The 21334-nt window shown below is 53.9% G+C and overlaps 1 pseudogene; it reads right to left on the bottom strand.

The window, feature by feature from the left end:
• Window positions 1-7239: 7239 nt before the first annotated feature.
• The window catches only part of LOC127474814 (zinc finger protein 208-like), a 549167-nt pseudogene continuing 535072 nt past the window's right edge, over window positions 7240-21334 (bottom strand).

Genomic DNA, 21334 nt, shown 5'->3' with positions numbered 1-21334 from the left:
CAGGACAAAGTGATTGAATCACACCTCTAGAATTCCTTCAACTGAAACCAAAATCTGAGCCTGAGATTGGATCCAGCCACCCCCAGGCTCCTCTCTGAGAAGGAATTTAGAAAGCAAGGGGGTCCTTTGTGCACCTCGTAACTCAACGAGTTCAGCACAGAATCCCCCTGCACACACACAAACACACAGGCATGGGAATCTACACACACACTCCTGTTCATCCCTGCACAGACATAACCCAGACAGACTCACAGGGGAACTCCACTCACCATTCCCACATCACAACATGAGAACGGTTAGAAAAACATAAAATATGTACACCAACCCTCACTGCACTGCAGCATTCACAGGATGTGACACCTGTGTCCACTTTTGAAATGTTACAGCCATTCTACACAGCCTTTATTTCCTGTCAGCTGAGTATTCTATCAGCTGCATTCTAAGATGAAACTCCAGGCACATGAACAGCTGAATTTGTTCCACATTTAAACGCTGCTGCACATTTTTAAATGGAGAAAGTAGGGAAACTGCTCAGTGTTCAAATGAATGAAACACAGTGAGCCACAAAAGGCAAACATACATAGTGTACAGCAGCTTCCTGGAGTTACAGATCTGCTCAATGTTTTATGTGTGGCATTCAGAGACCATGTTTAAATTTATTAAACTACTCTTGTTCTGCCCCCCCACCCCTTTTTTGGAGTGTTTCAATTGCCTTTCCTTTTCCAACAGCTGTGACAACTGTTAAAAGTCAGTAAAATTAAGTCCCCTCTATAATCCTCTAGTCAATGTTACATTTTAATCAGAGGTTGAGGGAGATTTCCTGTTATGAATGCCCTGATTCATTTAAAATTATTAAACTGACATATATGTCAAAATGTCATATATGGAGACATATTTTGACATGTCAAATTGAGTAGATATATGTATTGCATCTGTTAGCTCATTAACTATTAGTAATTATTAGTGCTATTGTTTTTGCTGAAAGAGCAAAAATTCAAGACTGCAGCTGGCTTTAAGTTATTGCATTCTTTAACATGCTCTGCCTTCAAATTAAAGCATACCTAGTGATGGTCAGACAGATGTCTCTGCACTCTCAAAATGTTCAGACAATTTTTAGCTCGAATCCTCTCTCCCCTCACCCATAACACAAGAACTGCAGAAACTACAACACCTATTTCCTATGTCCTTATGCTCACATGTGCATATGCAGGTCACAATATACAGTCAAATCACAATTGCTATGGATATTATTAATGTGCCAAACTCGGGTTTATTAATTGAGACAGGGAAGCAGATATGTTTCTGAATGTTAGTTCTTTCTCTGTGTCCACTCAATCCCACACGCCTCAAGCCCTGCACTCACTCAATATATTGGGAGTGTTTTAAGATGGCTTTGAACTGAGCAAAAGAGGAAGAAAAAAATTAGTTTGAATCTTGCACCAGAGCCAAAAAGACATGTCCTGATTTCATTGAAATGCATCCACTCTTAAGAGGCTTATCTAAACTAATCCTTCAAATTAGCTGTAAGAAGGGACATTCAAGAAAGCTCCTTTGGGGGGGCTGGAGGGACAAAGCATCCACAAAAAAAAAAAAAAGAAAAAAACACCAAAAAAAGCCCAACCTAACACTCAACTTATCATCTCTTTATATATTTTATTAAAATCGTGTCACTGTAGTGAAGGTTGTAGGAACTGCATTCTTACATTTCTGAAGCTCTCTTACACTATACACAGTGCACTGATCTATAAACCATATCTGAACGGGGACCCTCCTCTGTTTATTTTCTGTTATTTACCCCGGAACATCCCAGTGGGTTTTCCCTGTGCCCCCTTCCCAAACTGTGCTCCCCCAGCCAGGCTGTTTGCTCCTTCCCGTCTCATTCCAGCCCCGTGCGATGGCCGCCATTCCCTTTTCCTGCCTGGCTCAATTCCCCCCAGCCCTGCGCTGTGCAGGCAGTGAGGACAGCGAGTGGGCAGCTCCCTCCAGCACACTGTCCCCTCCCGAGCAGCCTCTGCGCCGCTGCGGCCGGGGCGATGCGGTCCCTGCTCTTCCTGGCGGGGCAGGGAGAGCGGCTCCGGCAGGCAAAGTTCTCCCAGTCCATGTGTGCCCAGCCTTGGAACAGAGCCTTGGAAATCTTTGATCCATACACGGGATGACTGGAACCATTACTTACAGCAGGGTTATCTCTACGTGCTGTCTTTATGTGGTCTGACATCTAATGCACGGTTTTTAAAACAACAGATTAAAGTGGTTGCACTTTTTAAAGGTGCGAGGAACACTCAATTCAACTCTCACAGTTGAATCAATAACACTCCAATAAATACTGACATTAGAAAAGCACCTATTTTAAGTCCTGAAAACCAGAAAAGGGACTTTTCACATGGGTGTCCTGTCATCCAGAACTATTAGGGAAGAATTCAATAGAATAAAGAAGAATATAAGTGTTCTGTCCAAGATCCAGGTGAGATTCTCTCTCTTCTAACATTTCACTGACCTAGGAAGCAAGAATTTGGCACAGAATTAATACTGGAGAAAAATGAGACCAGTGAAAGATCCTGAGCTCAGGAGAACCTGACTGTGCTGGGGAATCAGAGCTTTCCCCCTGGGAAATGAACTGCTCTGAAACAGTGGGAAGAAACCAGGAACAAAGGCTGAGTTCAAATGCTCAAGAGTCAACAAGTCCTTCCTCACCACAAGGTCTGAGCTCCCCTTAACTCATCTCTAGACATCCATGGAAATAAAAGAGCCTGACCTTGATCCCAAGGGAAACAAAGACAAATTCCACGGCTTTAGCTGGAGCAAGGCTGGGGGGGATGGGTCACTCCTCTGTGACATCACATTATTCCCATGACATCACAGTTCCCATGTGACATCACACCTCCCCCATGACATCACAACTGTCACATGACATCACATCTCCCCTATGACATCACACCTCCCCTGTGACACCACAGCTGACATCTGATCTATCATATGACATCACATCTCTCCTGTGATATCAGATCGTTCCTGTGACATCACGTCCTCCCCTGTGACATCACAGCTTCCCTGTGACATCATATCTCCCCTATGATGTCACATCCTCCCCTGTGACATCACATCCTTCCTGTGACATCATATCTCTCCTGTGATATCATATCAGCCCTGTGATATCACATCCTCCCTGTGACATCACATCTCCCCTATGGCATCTCATCCTTCCTGTGGCATCACATCTCCCATATGACATCACATCCATCATATGACATCACACCTCTCCTGTGACATCACACCTCTCCATGATATCACATCTCCCCATGACATCACATCCAGTGACATCCAGATCCATCCCAAGGTTGGGGGTGTGAGACAGGCAGAAGCACAAATGCCTGCACAGCCCAGAGCAGTCAGCGTGGGGCTGTGCTTGCTGCTGCAGAGACCCCCAGGGAACAAACCCAGCAAGTAGTTTTGGGGGGGGTGTCCCTAAGGAGGACACTTGCCTTATTATTGCTTCTTATTTGTAATATCTTACAGATCTATCATACAACACCTAAGGATGGATTCTATAGAATCTGTGCCATAGATATTTGGGTTGGGTCTGGCTGAGCTGCAGTTCAGTTCCCCACAGCAGCCCTCCCAGGGCTGGGCTTGGCATTGGCAGCTGGAAGGGGGTTGAGAACACCCCAGTGTTTTGGCCACTGCTGAGCACAGCACCAACACTGGGACATTCCTTCCTTGGCTGAGGGCAAGAGCCTGGCAGGGGACCCAAGTAGGCCAGTTGAGCCCAACTGACCCAAGGGACATTGCAGCCCATGGGAGGTCAGCTCAGCTCTAAAAGCTGAGGCCCGGAGCAGGAGGGGGGCATTCATTGTCTGATGGCTGCCTGCTGAGGAACCGTCCCGCGGACCCAAGCCCTGCTCCTGGGGAGTGGCCGACCATGGCTGCTCATGGGAAGCAGAGAACAAACCCTGCTGTCTTTTGCTTTAAATAAACTGTCTTATCCCAACCCACCAGTTGTTTTTTTTCCCACGTTACTCCCTCCCCTGTCCTACTGAGAAGGGGAGTAATAGAGCAGCTGGGAGGGCACCTGGTGTCCAGCCAACGTCAACCCACCACACACCTGAACACTTCCAGAGACTGCACCACCTCCCCGGGCTACTTGTTCCAATGCCTGAACACTCTCTTAGTGGAAAAAGGGTTTTTGAATATCTAACCTAAGCCTCACCTGATGCACCTTAAGGTCGTTTCCTCTCTTCCTGTCACTAAAGGCTTTGCAGAAGAGACCGATCCCCACACCCACTAAAACCTCCTTTCAGGTCATTGCAGAGAGCAATGAGGTCCCCCCTGAGTCTCCCCTTCTCCACACTCAACCAGCCCAGTTCCCTCAGCCGTCCCTCAGCAGACATGTTTTCCAGAGCCTTCCCCAGCTCTGTTCCCTTCTCTGGACACGCTCCAGCCCCTCAAGGGCCTTTTGGAACTGAGGGGCCAGAACTGGACACAGCACTCCAGGTGGGGCCTCCCCAGTGCCCAGCACAGAGGGGCAATCAGTTCTCTGCTCCTGCTGGCCACACTCTTCTCCACAAAGGCCACGATGCCTTTGGCCTTCTTGCCCCCTTGGGCACTCTCTGCCTCATATCCAGCCCCTGTCAAGCAGCACCCCCAAGTCCCTTCCTGCTGAGCAGCTCTCCAGCCCCTTCCCCCAGCCTGGAGTGTTCCAGGGTGTTTTTGGGACCCAAGTGTAGGCCCCGACACTTGACCTTATTGATCCAGCCTGTCCAGATCGCTCTGCAGAGCCTTCCTGCCCTCCAGCACATCCACACTCACACCCAACATGGTGTTGTCCACGACTTTCCTGAGGGGGCACTCAATCCCCTGCCCCAGATCATCCACAATGATGTGAAACAGGAGCAGCCCCAACCCTGAGCCCTTGGGAACCCCACTACTGACCGGCCCCACCTGAATTTCCTTCCATTCTCCACCACTCCCTGGGCCATCAGACACTTTGTCACCCAGCAAACAGTTCCCTGGGCAAGCCATGAGCAGCCAGTTTGTGCAGGAGATGCTGGGGGAGATGGTGCCAAAGGCTTTCTGGAATTCCACAGAGACACATCCCCAGCCTTTCCCTCAGCTGCTGAGCGGGTCCTTTGTGAGAGAAGGAGATGAGGTTGGTCAGGCAGGACCTGCCTTTCCCAACCCCACACTGGCTGGGCCTGATCGCCCAGTTGTCTTAGGGCACCTGGGCACAGCTCCCAGAGCTTTAAGATTTCCTTCTTAAAGTACCTCCAGCCTTCCTGGACTCTTTTGTTCTTCAGGACCGACTCCTAAGGGACTCCATCCATCATTCTCCTGGGAACTCCAAAGCCTGCCTGCCAGGTGTCCAAGGGGTCAGTTCTGCTGCCCTCTCCTTCCTTCCCCCACAATGGAAAACTCCCTCATTTTGGCTCCCCGTGCCCCAGACGGCTCCGACCACCACCTCACCCACCAGTCCCACAATCATGGAATGCTTTGGCTTGGGAGGGGCCTTCAGGAGCATCTCAGCACCCTCATGGTCAAGAATACCTTTCTACTATCTCCTCCAACCCTTCCCTCCATCCATGTGAAGCCACTGCCTTTTGTCCTGTCACTCCAGGCCCTTGTCCAAAGTCTCTCTCCCTCTTTCTCATTGGCTCCCTTCAGGCAGTGGAAGGCCACAATTAGATCACCCCAGAGCCTTCTCTTCTCCAGCCTGAACAATCCCATTTATCTCAGCCTGGAGATATTTCTGAACTTCCCAGAATCCATGGGCCATTGGGACCCTGCAGAACCTCCTGCATTCAAGTGCTCCTTGTGAAACTGCAGGCTCTCCTGGAACCCAAGGATTCCTGGAACACTGCAGAGCTCACAGAACCAAGGGGCCACTGTCCCACTGCAGTTCCTTCTGAAGCACAAGGGACCCTGGGACAGTGGGAAATCTCCGAGAATCCAAAGGGCATTTTGGGACTGCAGGGCCTCATGGAACTAAAGGAACCTTTGGAGACTGTGGAAGCTCATGGAATCCAGGGGGCATTGTGACATGTGGGGCCTCCTGGAAGCAAAGGAACCCTGAGAATTTATGTGGCAACAAGTTAAGGCAGCAACAGCTGCATTCAGTTAATTCGGATCCAAAAGGAGTGTTTTGGCCCTGACTGGTGTTTTCCATCCAGAGAGTGCTGTTTGCCAAAGTGGAAACCACTTGGAACGCTCTGCATGGCAGCCTGTGTTTTTCTCTGGTGGCTGAACACAGCCAGCACATGAGGCAAGGGGAATGTGTGGGATCAGGGCACTGCTTTGGGGCCATGCTGGGAATTCCAGTGGACTAAAAGACAAAGCCCAGGCGCTGTTTCCAAAGGAACCCCAATGAAAGGGGGACGCCGGAAAGATGGGTGGACAAGTCCCAAAATGGAACTCTGTGTGTGCAGCCTCATTTTATCCTTCAGTGCCCACAGGAGAGAGGGTAAACAGTGGGGGTTGGGACCCCAAAACTGTTCAGGGGGGAAATGGGGGATTGAGGGGACAATGGGAATATGGAAGGAACAGGGAGAAGGGTGGAAAAGGGGGGGTGGTCTGGTGGGTCGGATGGTCTAATGGGGATCTTTGGGCACAGAGGGGTTGGGAAAGGGGGGTGGCCCCCCTGAGCTCCCAACTTCCTGTGGGGTGCTGGATCCAATCTCAGCCTTGGATTATGCCAACAGTTTCAGTTTAAAGGAATTACAGAGGTGTGACTGAATCAATTTTGTACTCCAGGTTAAAGGATGGTAAATCAGATCTATTGATAGAAATGAATTTATTTAGAGTTACAAATGATCAGACAAAACATCTTCATCAGAATTATTTACTGCACAACAGAAACACTAAAACTACAAGGAGTACAGGACAAGATAGGATAGTGCTCTACACTAAAGCAATTGTTGAAGCAATTCTACTCAAGCTGGCACAAAAGCAATGATTATTAATTAGAGATGGATGGAACTCCCCCAGACCAACACTGGTGGGGAGATCTCTGCTCTCAGACTCAAGGAGTGACCTTAGTGGGTCCCCAGCCAAGGCAGGAATCTCCACACATCCCCAGGAAGGGTTCTGTTGGAAGAACCTGCCCCTGGGAAAGGGGACTGGCCCTTTCTGGTCAAAAGGGATGGACTGACAGTCACTGGACTCCAGGGGTTGCCTCAACCATCAGGGAGTTCATTTGGGGTGGAAGCAGCGGCCAAAGCTCTTCCCGCAGTTGGGGCACTGGTGGGGCTTCCTTTACTCGTGGGTCCATTGGTGTGAGGTCAAGTGTCCACTCTGGGTGAAGCTCTTCCCACACTCCCCACACTTGTAGGGCCTCTCTCCTGTGTGGATGCGCCGGTGCCTGATGAGGGTGGAGTTCCGGTTGAAGCCCTTCCCGCAGTCAGTGCAGCGGAAGGGCCTCTCATCTGTGTGCGTCCGCTCATGCCTGAGGAGAGTTGAGCTGTGCTGAAACCTCTTCCCACATTCCAAGCACTTGTAGGGCCGTTCCCCAGTGTGGTAGCGCTGGTGGGTGTGGAGGGTGGAGCTGTCCCTGAAGCTCTTCCCACATTCCCTACACATGTAGGGCTGTTCCCCTGTGTGGATCTGCTGGTGTCGGATCAGGTGGGAACTGTTCCTGAAACTCTTCCCACATTCCAAGCACCTGAAGGGCTTCTTTCTAGTGGGAGGTTGCCTTGGGACCACCAGGTCAGAGGTCCCGCTGAAGCTCTGTCTGCCTTCCCGGCACAGGCTGGCTCTTTCCTCCTCAGAGCACCCTGGGATGGCTTTGGAGCCCCTCCTCCGGGGGGATCTCCGGCCCTTTTCCTCCCCGCTGCCTTCCTGCGCCGGGGAGCCCTTCAAAACGGCCTCTCCCACCAGGGTTTCACGGGGGGATTTGTCCTCCGGGCTCTCCCTCCTCAGCTCGGGGCCTGGGGCAGGAAGCAAGAAGGACAGGCAGGGGATTTGCCTCCGGCCCACAGGGAAGGCCAAGGACATCCCCCCAACTCCGGCCCCGGCAGGACGGCGGCGCCAGCGGGGTTGTCCTGCAGCCGGGGCCATGCTGGGCTGACAGAGCCAGCACAACACCCGCCCAAAGGGACACTGACTTCCTCCTCACCTGCCTGGGGGGCCCAAGGCATCTTCCTCTTCCTCGCAGCCTCCTCCTCCATCCGACCAAGCTTTGGGAAGGACAAATCCTGATGGGGGGGAAAACAAGGGCTGAGCGCGTTGGCTTGGGGGTTCCTCCTGCCCAAGTCCATCTCTAGAACTCACCGGGCATCCTGTGACCATAAAAACCTCCAAAACACCAAGACTCAGCCCAGAAAACCCCAAATCATCGAGATTCAGGCAAAAGCCTATAAGAAAGAGTGAGAAGACTCCTGCCCCCCCAAACTGAAAAAAGTTGAGATTCACCTAAAAAATACTCTAAAATATGAAGATGAGCCCAAAAAATTCTCCTAAGATTTCCCCTTCTCTGGTTTCCCCCCTTTATGGTTCAGAGAGTCTCTCTTGTCTGGGATGCTGGGGGTTCTACCTAGAAGATGCTGGGAGTGTTGGGGGTCCCAAGGCTCCCTTCTCCTCTGATTCTAGTCTTCGGGATACTGCATTCCCAGAAATTCCCCCTCTCCAGGTTCTCCACTTTGTTGTCCTAGGGGATCCCAGGGGTCCCCACTGTCAAGGTTTCCCCTTCTCCGTGCCCCCCCTCACCAGGCTCTCAGGGGCCCTCTGAGAGGGCACTGGGAGGGACTGGGGGGGAACTGGGGCACACTGGGGGGCACTGGGGAGTTACTGGGGGATACCAGGACACATGGGGGGACACTGACAGGTTACTGGGCCATACTGGGGGTTACTGGGTGCTCACTGCAGGATCACTGGGCCATACTGGGGGGCAGTGGGAGGTCACTGGGACACACTGGCTGGTCACTGAGGGGGTTACTGGGCCGTACTGAGGGTCACTGGGAGGTCACTGGGATATACTGGGGGCACTGGGATCCCCTTACGTGGATGTGGTACATCTCCCACCCCGGATTTTTGGGGGCATCCATAGGACCCCTCCTCTGGGGGCTGGAGGATCCCTTGAAACCCACTGCTGGGCTTTAGGGGACCCCCCAAAATCCCCTCAAAACCCCTGAAATTCCCCCCTGGACCCATCGAAACCTCCTCAAGGACCCCTCATCCCTCCCCAGCATCCTCTAAACCCTCTCAGTGACCCACAAAACCCACCTGACACTCCCCAAGCCCATTCAGGGACCCTCAATCCCCCCCACGGGCCCTCCAAACCATCTGGGACATCTTAAACCCCCCTAGAGACCCCAAAACTGCCTCGAAGGTCCCCGCAAAGCCTCCCAGGAACCCAAAACCTCCCAAGAGACCCCCAAAGCCCACCTGGGACACCTCAAATCTTCTCAGAAAACAAAACCCACATCAGACCCCCCAAAACCCTTCAGGGACCTTCAACCTCCCCCCCGAGTCCTTTCAGGGACCCCTCAAAACGTCCCCCGGGAACCCCCGAACAACCCCGCTAAACCCTCCCGAGCCCTCCAGCCTTTCCACCCACACCCGCGCTCCCCGCAGCCCCCGAGGGGATCCCCAGACCCCGCTCTCGCCGCCCCCCCGCCAACTCACCCAGCGAAGTGCAGCGGCCGCAGGCGAGTCCTCCTCACTCCCGACCACGAGGCCAAAATGGCGCTCGCTCCGCGCGCCCTCCGCCTTTACAGACCCGCCCCGCAGCCAATCAGCGCGCGGTCACGGCCCCTGCCCGCCCCCCGCCTGCGCGGGGCATTGTGGGAGTTGTAGTCCTTGCGGCGGGGGAGGATCGGGCGTTTTGGTTTTTAGTTTTTCTGTCTTCTTTTATTTTCTCTTTTTTCTTTCTTTCTTTTCTTTCTTTTTTCTTTCTTCTTTCTTTTCTTCCCTTTTTTCTCTCTCTTTTTTCTTTTTTTCTCTTTTTTCTTTCTTTTTTTCTCATTTTTTCCTTTTTTTCTTTCCTTTTTTTTCTCTTTTTTTTTTTCTCTTTTTTCTCTTTTTTCTCTCCTTTTTTTTACTATGTTTTTTTCTTATTATTTCCATTTTCCTTTTTTTTTTACATTTTTTTCTATCAGTTGTACTTTCAAGGAAGATTTATACTCAGATCAAAACAATCTCCAGGTACATATCCTGCCACAACAGATAATCTGCCATTGTTCCAGGTTCCTGAGAACTTCCCAGATCACAAACACTGAGACACCAAGGGTGGAAGACAAGCAACTTTATCCTGTCCCTCGCCACAGCCTCCAATCCACACCCAGCCCTGGATTTCTGCAAAGCCGCTGGGCAGGAGCAGGAGATGGAGCTGGTGCTCCGCGGGAGGGGCAGCAACAACAAACCCGTGTCTTTGGCACAGGGGAAGGAATTTAGTGCTTGAGGGGTTACATTCCACAGGCTCCCCTGGGGATCAGCTTATGCTCGGACAGTGAGAACAGCAAGAACTTTCCTAATAAAAATGCCCGAGGGAAGGGAGCGGAGGGGGAGCAGGGGCAGGAAAAGGAAGCAGAGCGATGGAAGATGGGCTGGGGCGGTCGGGGCTGGGGGAAGGCAGGCTGGACAATGCCTTGTTTGGTCCAGCAGCTGGACCAGCTCCAGGGCAGGTGTCGGGGCAGCCTCTGCCACAGGGACATGGACAAACAGACACCACAAAAGCTCTCAGAGGGGTTGGGGGCTCTGGGCGGGGCTGCGCTCTCACCTCAAGCCAGGATACCCCAGGGCAGTGGAACAGCAATTCCTGTCAGCTCCCAGCAAAGATTATTGGGGTTTGCACCGGGGAAATATTGACGCTCCAGCTTCTTCTTCTCTTTTTAGAACTTTGAGCTTGCAGTCGGGTAGAAGGGCTGGTGGGGGAGTGGGAAGAGACCCACTGAGGGGCACATCTCATCCCTCAGTTAGATGGAGCTAAACCCCTGATCTTGCTTAGGAAGAGCTGCTGATGCTCAGTTGTCTTCTTTCCCTTCTGCTTTAGTGGGATATTACATTTCCCTGCAGTATTGGTGATAGAAGGGTATGTCAGCTGGAATGGTTTGGTTCTTACAGAAAGCATAAATGAATTTTAAGGAAGGTATTTTTACATAGGTGAGACCTCCAAAAAAACCCCCAAACCCCCAAAGGTAATATAAGTGCAGAATAAAGTGGACTTTGGGGTTTTCTTTTTAATTTTTGGGTAGAAAAGCCATCCCAGTTAGGGACAGCAATTTATTGCATTACTGAAAAAAAAACCAAAAAACCAACCAACAAACAAAAAAAGAAATCTGACTTTGTTCTTTTTCAGATTTGTTTTTGATCATAATAATCCTTCTAGAGAAAAGGGCTAATTTACTCTTTCTAGAGGAATGTTTTAAGTGTGATTATCACAATATCACAGATGCTGAAAAGGTCTAAAATAGGACATTGACCTTGAACCTGTTCCTGCATTTAGGATGTGGTGCTTAACATTCAAGAAACAATAGAACTGCAACTCATTTATTAAGGTATCATCTCAAAATGTTAACTCTTGCTCGGTAAAGACATGCCACAAGGATTGTAGAAAACCTGCAGTATCCCATGAAGTGCATGTGGTATTTTATCAGTGTAAATATGAATAAGATTTTCAAGATTTCTACTGGGAATACTCCATAACTAAAGCAGATTTCCCCCTTGGTGCTGCATTAGTTTATGATTTAATTGTTACTGACATTCCACCAGTCATATTATTAGCTTCACCAAATGAAAGGGAAATAATCCTGTATTAATTAAAGAGAGCAACTGAATTCCTTCACTCATCTTATCCTTGGCTGTCTGAGACAGTGATGCACTTCAGCTTCCCTACAGAAACTGCCACTAAAAAAGAGATTGGGGTGATAATGAGATATACAGATTGAAGGGTGTGCCTGAATTGTCCTCAGGGAGGAGACACTTTGGTGGGTGACAGGCAATGTGCCTGTGGTTCCCTTTTTCAGTCTGGGTTTTTTCCCTTTCTTTTTGTCAGAGGCTTTGGGAAAGGTGTTTTGTCAAGAGAATAATATTCATTTATAGCCATGTGAACGGTTTCTATGCTATACCAGTGAAGACAGTCACCTAAATACCCATACCCATGCCTTTGAAAATAAAACAAGGAGAAAATATGGAGTATTTATTTGAGACCAGATAAACTGAATGTAGTTCAGTAACATGGAAAGGCAATTGCTGTCATTTCACAGAGATATTTCTTTCTATGCTGGAACTGAGGGTAGCAGCCAAATCTAAAAGCCTTGCTCTGTGTCTTTGTGAACACACTGTGGGTAAGTTCAAAGGAGCATTCAGAGATTGTGTTGTGTGAGCTTTTTTCCCTGAGATCAAAACAAGGAGTAATTAATGCTAAATCCATCGGATGGCTTTCAAGTAATAACTTGGTCCAGTTTGTCCAACTGTGTACAAACAGGTGAGGAAAATCTGGAACTTTAGAAGGGTTAGTTTTTTGCCTCATTAGCAGGATATCCAGGGGTGCACCAAGTGCCTTCCAGTGAGGAGCACAAGAGACCAGCAGACAGTGACAATCTTGTTCTAATGTTAATCTCACTGGAGCACAGAGTGAGGTCACATCTGAGTTATGTTTCTTTATTCAGTGGTTGGGAATAAAGAGAAAATCACATAGTTGATGACACTTTAGGATTTATTTCACACTCTTAACAAGAAGGTATTTTGCAGCTGAACTTTGAATAAGGTTCCATGGTATATTGCAAATTTCTATCTCAAGTTAACAGTCTACTTCTTCCCAAACAAATTCTCAGCAGCTAACACCCTTTCATCATCTTGCTCTTTCCCTGATGGCTTGAGCTTGTTGCTCCTTTGGGTAAATACCCATTTGACACAATGCACTGGGCAGCTTCTGCCAAGTGCCACTGAATCTCACTTCTTCCCTTGCCTTGAGGTAGATGTGCTTTAAGAATGTGGCTGTTCAGATGCCCTGAAATGTCTCTAGTATTTCAGTGGGAAGAAGCTTCAAGATGTGCTGTTTGGCACACATGAAAAATGACCTGCCCAGAGAGCCATGGAAATGTAGGTGCTGCTCAGTAGTGCCCCTTGACTGGGACAGGCACTGCTGAGGATGTTTTCCTTCCCCTCTCTGATTCCATTCCCACTGTTTTGTACAGACTCCTTGGGGTCAGATTTTGCACTGTACAGTTTGATAAGTGTAGTGCAGATGTGTGTTTGAAGGCATGTTCTTCTTCTGCATTCCCTGATCAAATTCAGTAAACTGATACCTGGCCTGAACTTTTTTCCCCCCCATAGTACTCTTTTTATTTATTTCTACAGAACAGCTTGAGAAAATGAAGGTACACTTAGCCCCAGTTTACTTGCTGCTGTAATCTCTTGACCTTTTTTCTTTTCCCCTCCCCCAAACTGATGGGTAACTGTGAAACCCAAGGTCAGGAATGTGGTTGGAATTCCTGGCCCCAGTCTGGGGGAGGTGACACTTTCAGTCTCCCGGGGAAAAAGCCAACTGCTTTGTTTATCAACATGCAAAGGGCAGCACTGTGGGAAATAGGGCCTAGAAAAAAACGTAGCTTTGCAGGAAAAGGAGCAGCTCATTACAGGGGTGAGCTGCAACTCCTAAAACTGCCATTTCAACTCCTGTTTCAACTGCTGTGACAGCTGGCAGCCAATCAAATGCTGCAGTCACAGGTTTTACCTTATAAGGTATGATTATCTGTTGGTGCTGGGTTATAAAAGGAGGGCTGCGACTCCAATAAACTTGTCTCAGCTTCACCCCCTGAGTCCGTGCCTCAATACGCCACAAATGGTGCCCCACTTTGGGGCATGAAAGAAACTAAGCTGTTTCTCCGGTGGTGTAGCTCAACTGAACATAAGGAAGGAAAAAGCGCTGAAAGGAAGGGACAAGAGAGCTCTCAATTACCTTACGCTGGACGATAAGGGAAGCAGCTGAGAATGAAATGGGAACCCCTTTAACGAAAAAGCATAAGGCAGTCTAGCGAGCCTGTGCTGAAATCCTTAAAAAATATGAGAAAACAGTACAGGAAGAAAATTTAGAATGTCTCCTTTTGTGGGCATCCAAAGCTAATCCCACATTAAACAGTGACAATATATGACTGGAGAGTTTGGGATGATGTTGGTGCCAGACTCTGGGACAGCACCACGCTAGGGGATAAGATAGCAACCTCTTTATTAACAACATGGAGAGCAGTTTATGAAGCTTTGCAAACTCACTCCAGCTCCACAGACAACCGTGTAGAAACAGCAACTGATTCTGAGCCACCATCACAGCAGGAGCTGAAATTTTGTGTGCAGACCCTGCCCCATGCCCTGCCCTGACATCAATCTCCCGTGTTGCCTTCCATGCCGCCAGAGCTGCCTTCATTGCCAGCATCACTGTGGCCACCTAAGGCACAGCCCGCAGCGTGGCCAGAAACAAAGGCCTCCTCCTCCACGCCCCATTCGCGTGGACTTCGCTTCCGTGGACTTGTGCCGCTGCCACAGCACCAGTTTCTCAGTCAGATGACTCCAAGGAGGACCCAGAACTCACAGATAAGGAAAAAGATTTAACCTTTCACTCTCCTGACTTGCCTGACAAATGGGTGCGAGTGCGGGGGGAGGCGAGACTCGCAGGGGACACGGCAGTCTTAAAAGATTTCCCAGTCCTGGTCTTGCCTGACCAGGACCCTCACTGGGAGGGTCTGTCATATGCTCTTATTAAAGATGTAAGGCAAACAGTAACAGACCACAGTTTGGGGGTTTTGCACCCAGTATGTCCCCTCGCAGCCTTCTGCCACCCACCCCCTCACAGATTCCCCTCAAGGCTTCCTGCTCCCTTGTCCCATCAGGGCCTCCACAGCACCTCACCCCTTCCTGGCCTCCCAGCACCCCCTCCCCTGCGGGTCTCCCCCAGCCCCGCCAACCTGCCCGGCAGCGGCGCAGCCCTGAAAGAGCTCCAGAGGAGCCTCTCCAGAGGCTCCCACTTGGGAGCCCAGAGCAATCCAGCCAGCAACACACAGGCAGGACACAGACGGTGCTTCCTGGCTGGGGGTGGGCTTGTGGCCATCTCCGAGGACAAGGTGCTCAGGGTTCCCCACAGCTCCAGCCTCGGCCCCTCCATTTTGCTGGAAACGTTGAGGCTCCAGCAGAACCACCAAAGGCCAAGGGGCTTCTGCCCACTTTTGCTGGCACACTGCACAGCGGGGCAAGTGCTGCTGAGCACAAGGAGCCCTTTTCCCCTCTTCCCCAAGGCCCTGTGCACACTGGGCACATAAAAAAAGCTCCTGGGCTTCTGTGCGTGATAACATGTTGGTCATGTTCCCATGCTGGGCTCAAAGGAGGTGCTTGCAGGGAAGAGGCATCTTCCCCACAGGCTCAGGTGGCCCCAGGAGATGGAGCTTCCTGCATCAGTTCCCCACAGAGCTGCAGCAGCACAGGCAGACACTGCCCTGTGGAAAAGGCCGGGTCTTCCACACCCTGCACAGCCAGTCTTGGAGCTGCTGGAATCTGCAGTAGGGAGCCATCTGTACAGCTCTCAGCACATGGCAGTGTTGAATTGCCAGGCCTGCCATGGCGAGTCTGATGTCATCTGTCACACCTTTACGGGCTGGAAGAGGCAGCAACGGAGACTACCAGAATGGGAAGAATGAAGTTCTCCGTACAGCTCTGATGATGTGAAGCGTTTGAAGGGCCAGGTCTGAGATGGCAGGGCTGTCATCAGTCATGCCTTGAAGGGCTGAAAGAGAAAGGAAGAGAGCCAAGGTGAGAGGCCAGGGGTGTGGGGACGTGAGGAGCCCCTCCTGCCAGGGCCATCCCAGCCAGCTCTTGCCATGGCCAGGAGGGAGCAGGGCCCAAGGGGATCAGCTGGAAGGTGCCCTCGCTCACCCTGGCAGATGAGCTGCAGCTCTGGCTGCTCCTGCTTCATGGACCTGGCGGCGATCCCTGGGAACACAGAGCCTGTCAGGCCCCAGAGGCACAGGTCCCCCGCAGCGGCGCTGCCAGCCCGGCCACACGGCCTCCTGCCCTGGTAGGGCTGAGCCCGGGGCCTTCCCGCATGGGGACGCCCCAGGGCTGGGCTGGCACAGGGCGGCAGCAGGCACCAGGCCACTCGGGGCTCCACATGCCCTGGGCCGCATCCTGCTGCCGCTGCAGCAGCCGGGGCTGGGGCCGAGCTGCAGCGGGGCGGGGAGGGACCCCGGCCTTGTGGCTCACCCAGGAACTTGATGGCCAGCTTTCGCAGGGGCTCCTCTGGGCTCTCCAGGAACGGCAGGGCCTGGCGCACGTACTGGCCCACTCGGCTCCTGTCCTTTTCCAGCTGCAAAGAGTGCCAGGGCACGGAGGGAAGGCTCGGCTCAGGCTCTGCCCCTTGGCCGGGCGCTCCCTGCCCCCAGCACGGGGCTCCCCTGCCCGCAGAGCCCTGAGGCCTGGCCAGCAGCCGCTGGGGCCGGGTTTGGGGGGAGCAGAGGGCTGGGTGCTCCTGGGGAGCCAGGGGCTGGGGCTTTGGGGCCGTCCTTACCAGGCACTCGGGAAACCTCCATGGCTGCTCCATGGTCACCAAGTTCTCAAGATCCCTCCACTTCAGGAACCTGGCTGCACCAAACAGTGCTCTCCGAGAGGCCTGCACAGCAACAGAGAGCGGGTCATGGCACCGCAGCCCAGGGCACAGCACCCGCATCCCTGCGCCAAGGCCAGGAGGAGGCTGCAGGCGACCATGGGCCAGGGCAGGAGGCACAGCAGCCTCCTGCCATGGGGACACCAGAGCCCACGAGTCCTCACCTCTGCCACACGCTGGTTCTCATTGTGCCAGTTGAAGTAGAATGGCACCAGACTCAGGTACACATGTGGCTTTAGGCTCTTGCTCCTCTCTGTCACCTCCATCAGCTCCCGGAACAGGAGCATGGAGAGCTGCTGCAGCTGGCTGTGCTCCTGGTGCAAAGGAAGAGGAAAAGACCTCAGCACTGGCTTCTCCAGGCCCACCGGGGCACAGGCCTGAAAAGACACTGGGCCCAAAGTTTCCTGGCAGCACTCAGTGCCCACGATGAGGGGTACAGAGCCTTACGTTGTCAAAGAGTGGCCGCAGCGCCTCAAGCAACTTCAGGGCAGTAGGGGTGGATATTTCGATGACTTTCAAGCCCAGCACGTTGATGAACACAGAGAGAGTCATCTGAACTGTGTCTGTGTCTGCATCCTGCAGTAGCTCCAGGAGGCTTTCATTCAGGCTCCGGATGCTCTTAGCCTGTGTGGAACACAATGCTGTGGTGCAGCTCCACGCTGCTGCCGTGGGGCCCAGAGGCCAAAGGTGCATCCCAAAGGAGTCGGGCAGCTGAACGGGGAGGAGGAGAGCTGGGAGCAGCTGCCACAGCTGCCAAAGGCCAGCCAAGGCCAAGCTACTGCCTTGCACAGCCTCACGCTGCCGGCCCGGCTTCAGCCCCTGCCCCCTGCTCACCATTGAGGGAGCCTTGCTGAGCACCACCAGGCCTCGGAGCGCCAGGCGACGCCTCTCGGGGCACTGCCTGCGCAGGTGCCTGGAAATGATCTGCAGGACGCTGGGCCCACATTGTCTGGGGTTCAGGCAGTGCAGGACCTGAAAGGCAGGGAGCAGTGACGGGGTGCCCGGCCGGCAGGAGCCCAGACCTGCCCGGGGCTGGGCCCAGGCAGCAGCACAGGGTGCAGGCACCGTCCCGGGCGGCTGCGGCTGTGAGAGGGCAGAGAGGGGGAGGCAGCTGGGCCAGGCAGCGCTCGCCATCAGGCTCACCTCCACCAGGAACGCCAGGGCAGGCAGTTCCCACAGGGGCTCTCCCCTGCTGAGCCGCGGGAGCAGGCTGACGGCGATGCTGCGGCAGAAGGAGCGGGAGAAACGGCACAGCTCCCTGCAAGGGGGAATAAAGGTGCCAGAGACCCTGAGCCAGGTGGGCAAAGCTCTCCTGGGACTGACTCACACAGGCCTGGTCTTTGGCCACCAGCCCAGGAGAGGATGTGGGCACTTTGGGAGGTGGCTCCTCCTGTGCAGCCGCCCCTCTCCGCCTTTTCCACTCTGCTCAGCCATCCCTGGCTGCCAAGGCCCTCTGGCCCAGCACACAGGTACTGTGTGGGGTGGCCTGTGCACAGGGCAGAAATGGCAGGGGCAGTGGGGAGAAAGGGCTCTCACCTGGCCAGCAGACCCACTGCATAGTGGTGGGTGTCAGCCTTGAGGAGCATGTCCCAGCCACACTTGCGACCGATCGCCATCAACACGTCCTCATCCAGCAGCTGGCGCAGCAGGGCTTTAACGGTCTGCACTGCAAACCTGTGTGCAGAGCACAGCCCAGGTCAGGCACAGAGCCCTGGCCCCAGCCCCGAGGGCGTGGCAGGGAGAGAGGACTGGGATGGAGCACCTGTTGGGGTTGGGGGGAAGGCTGCGCTGCTCCCGGCATCGCCTCCAGAAGGTCTCGACCTCCTCTGACATCTCCTCTGTGCTGATGAAAACTTGGAAGAGCAGAGTCAGAAGGAGGCGGGGGGAATTGTTCTTCACTCCCCCTGGGCACCAGGAGTGGGATAGCTGGAGGATCTCCCAGAGTGCCACAGTTGCCTGCCAAAGACAAAGCACCCAGAGACAGCTCTCAGGGCCCAGATGTCCATGTGGCAGGGCCCAAGCATGGCAGGGATAGGCCAGGGGAGACACAGGGGGATCCCCCGGCCTGCTGCCCCTGAACCTGCCCCTAAGCCAGGCCTGCAGCCCAGTGCCTGGGGCAGGGAGAAGCAGTGGTGAGGGAGGATGGAAAGGCGTCCCAGAGGCAACCTGGGGGCAAGCAGAGGCCAGCTCAAGAAACTCACAGCCAGGGCAAAGACATCCCTCTCATCCCCATCAGAGGTGCGTCTCCTGTGCGCTGGCCAGTATTCCAGCACATGGAAGAGGATCTGCAGCACCGGCTCCTTAGTCCGTCTGGAGGAGATGAGCGTCTTCCACATGGTGCGAGCAGCTCTGTGGAGTCACAACTCTGGCTCAGGGGGGTCTGGGACACAGCGCTGTGGCCTGGGCAGCTGCGGGGCCCAGGTGACAGAGCCACGGTGCCTTGTGGGGCAGGGAGGCAGGCTGGCCTCAGGATTGGAGGCTGACATGCCAAAGCTGGCAAAGAGAGGAGCTGGAGCGTCCTGGAAGTCTCCATGTCTCTGGCACACCATTTGGGACAGGCTGTCCAGGGGGATGGGGTCTAAAGGCAGGTGAGCCCTCAAGGCAGGTGGGCCCCATACCTGTCACAGGCTGGGGCAGAGCGCAGCAGGGTCACTGCAACATCCGTGGGGTGTGCCTCGGTCAGCAGGACAAGAGTCTTGTCCAGCCGGTGCTCAGCAGACACATTGGATGTGAGCCACTGGTGGATGCACCTGACTATGGCCGGCACCTGGAGGGGACATGGGGGACAGTTGGAGAGCTGCCAGAGCCAGTAACTTGCCCAGCTTCCCCCAAGAAGTGCTCCCCTTGCCACCACACTCTGCTGGTCTCAAAGGCTGAGGGGACCCAGAGCAGCCGACGTGAGGGGCCACAGCATCCCTGGGGGACTGGAGCCCTGGCCACAGGCTGCTTACTTGCTTCGCTTTGTAGACACCGTTCTGCACAAGCAAATCCAGCAGGGCAGCGCTGGTCTGGGCATTGAAGAGGTCCGAGTTTGCTGTGTCCCCAGTGGCCATGAAAGTGGCCTCTTCATGCCAAATGCACCTGATGAATCTGCAAACCAGCTACAGGAGAAAGGCAAGGAAGAGAGAGGGATGTCCCCTGGAGGGCTGGGACAGCGGTGCTGGGCTGAGCAGTGAGAGCAGGCCCAGCCCAGGCGGGGATGGCTGCAGGTACCTGTGCTGCCCTGCGGAAGCGGCCACGGGCACGGAGCTGCTCTTCTGTCCGCTCCTGGCCTGCATCTGGCAAAGAGCGAGCGCGCTCAGAGCTGAGGGTGTGCGGGAGAGGCCGGAGAACACAGCCCAGGCCTGGGCTCCAGGAGCAGGCAGGGCCAGCCCCGGGATGCCCAGTGGATGGAGCACGGCTGCCAGGAGATCAGCCCCGGCCCCTCTGCCTCCCTCCCTTTCCCTGGGCATGTCCAGATGGGATGGGACAGGATGAGGCCAAGGGGGCTGCAGCCACCAGCCTTGTGGCCCAGCTCCAGCACTCACCCTCCTGCGGGGGCTGCACCTGCTGCACCTCTTCAGGCTGCTGTGTTGGAGCAACCCTAGGGCTTTCCTCCTCCTCCTCCTTCACCCAGGCCAGCTTGGGCACCGTGGGGGGGCTCTGCTGCATGTCTCTGTCTGGCATTATGGCTACCTGCAGTAGAGATGCCATGGAAAAGCTTTGGCTCCTCAAGTCTTGCAGTCGTGCCTTCAAGGCAGCTGCAAGAGAGAAGCCTGGGAAATGCCTCGCCTCATCTAGTCCCACTGTCTGGCCTCGAGGGCACCTGCCCCAGGGACTGGAGATGCCTTGAGCAGCCCCAGGTCCCCAGGTCCCACAGTCTGGCCTGGAGGATGCACAGAGGAGAGGTGGAGAGCTGCCAGAGTTAGATACTTGCCCAGCTTCCCCTGAGAAATACTTCCCTTCCCAGCACACTGTGCCAGCCTCAAAGGCTGAGGGGGCCCAGCGCACCCAGCTTGGGGGGCCACAGGCTGCTTACTTCAGCAGAGACAGCTCTCTCCTCAAGAAAGTCCAGGCTGGGGGTATCGGCCAGGCGCTGAACAGGCGCGGCCTCAGTGCTCGCCACGCCCTCCGTTGTTGTGGCGTCGGCCTCCTCCGTGAGACCAGGCAGCACAGAGTCACAGTGTGACACATCATCGGTGGACGTGGTGTCCCAGTGGGTTGTGTGATCACTGGTTGTGGTGTCACACTTTGCTGGGACAGCAGTTGACGTGGTGCTGACATCAGGCTTTGTCAGCTGGGTCGGGATGGTGTCAGGCTGGGCCTGGACATCAGCTGGTGTGACCCTGGACTTTCTACGCCGACTGCCCATGAATTTCATAAATGTCTGCAGAAGAAAGAAGGGCAGGGAAGAGAGGGCTGTCCCCTGGAGGGCTGGGACAGCGGTGCTGGGCTGAGCAGTGAGAGCAGGCCCAGCCCAGGCGGGGATGGCTGCAGGTACCTGTGCTGCCCTGCGGAAGCGGCCACGGGCACGGAGCTGCTCTTCTGTCTGCTCCTGGCCTGCATCTGGCAAAGAGCGAGCGCGCTCAGAGCTGAGGGTGTGTGGGAGAGGCCGGAGAACACAGCCCAGGCCTGGGCTCCAGGAGCAGGCAGGGCCAGCCCCGGGATGCCCAGTGGATGGAGCACGGCTGCCAGGAGATCAGCCCCGGCCCCTCTGCCTCCCTCCCTTTCCCTGGGCATGTCCAGATGGGATGGGACAGGATGAGGTCAAGGGGACTGCAG

The sequence above is a fragment of the Manacus candei genome, unplaced genomic scaffold (genome assembly GCF_025592945.1).
Source record: "Manacus candei isolate 608988 ecotype Guabito, Panama unplaced genomic scaffold, ASM2559294v1 h1tg000045l, whole genome shotgun sequence".
Taxonomy (NCBI): Eukaryota; Metazoa; Chordata; class Aves; order Passeriformes; family Pipridae; genus Manacus; species Manacus candei.
Note: the sequence above shows the minus strand (reverse complement) of the source record. Positions and strands in the feature narration are given on the sequence as shown.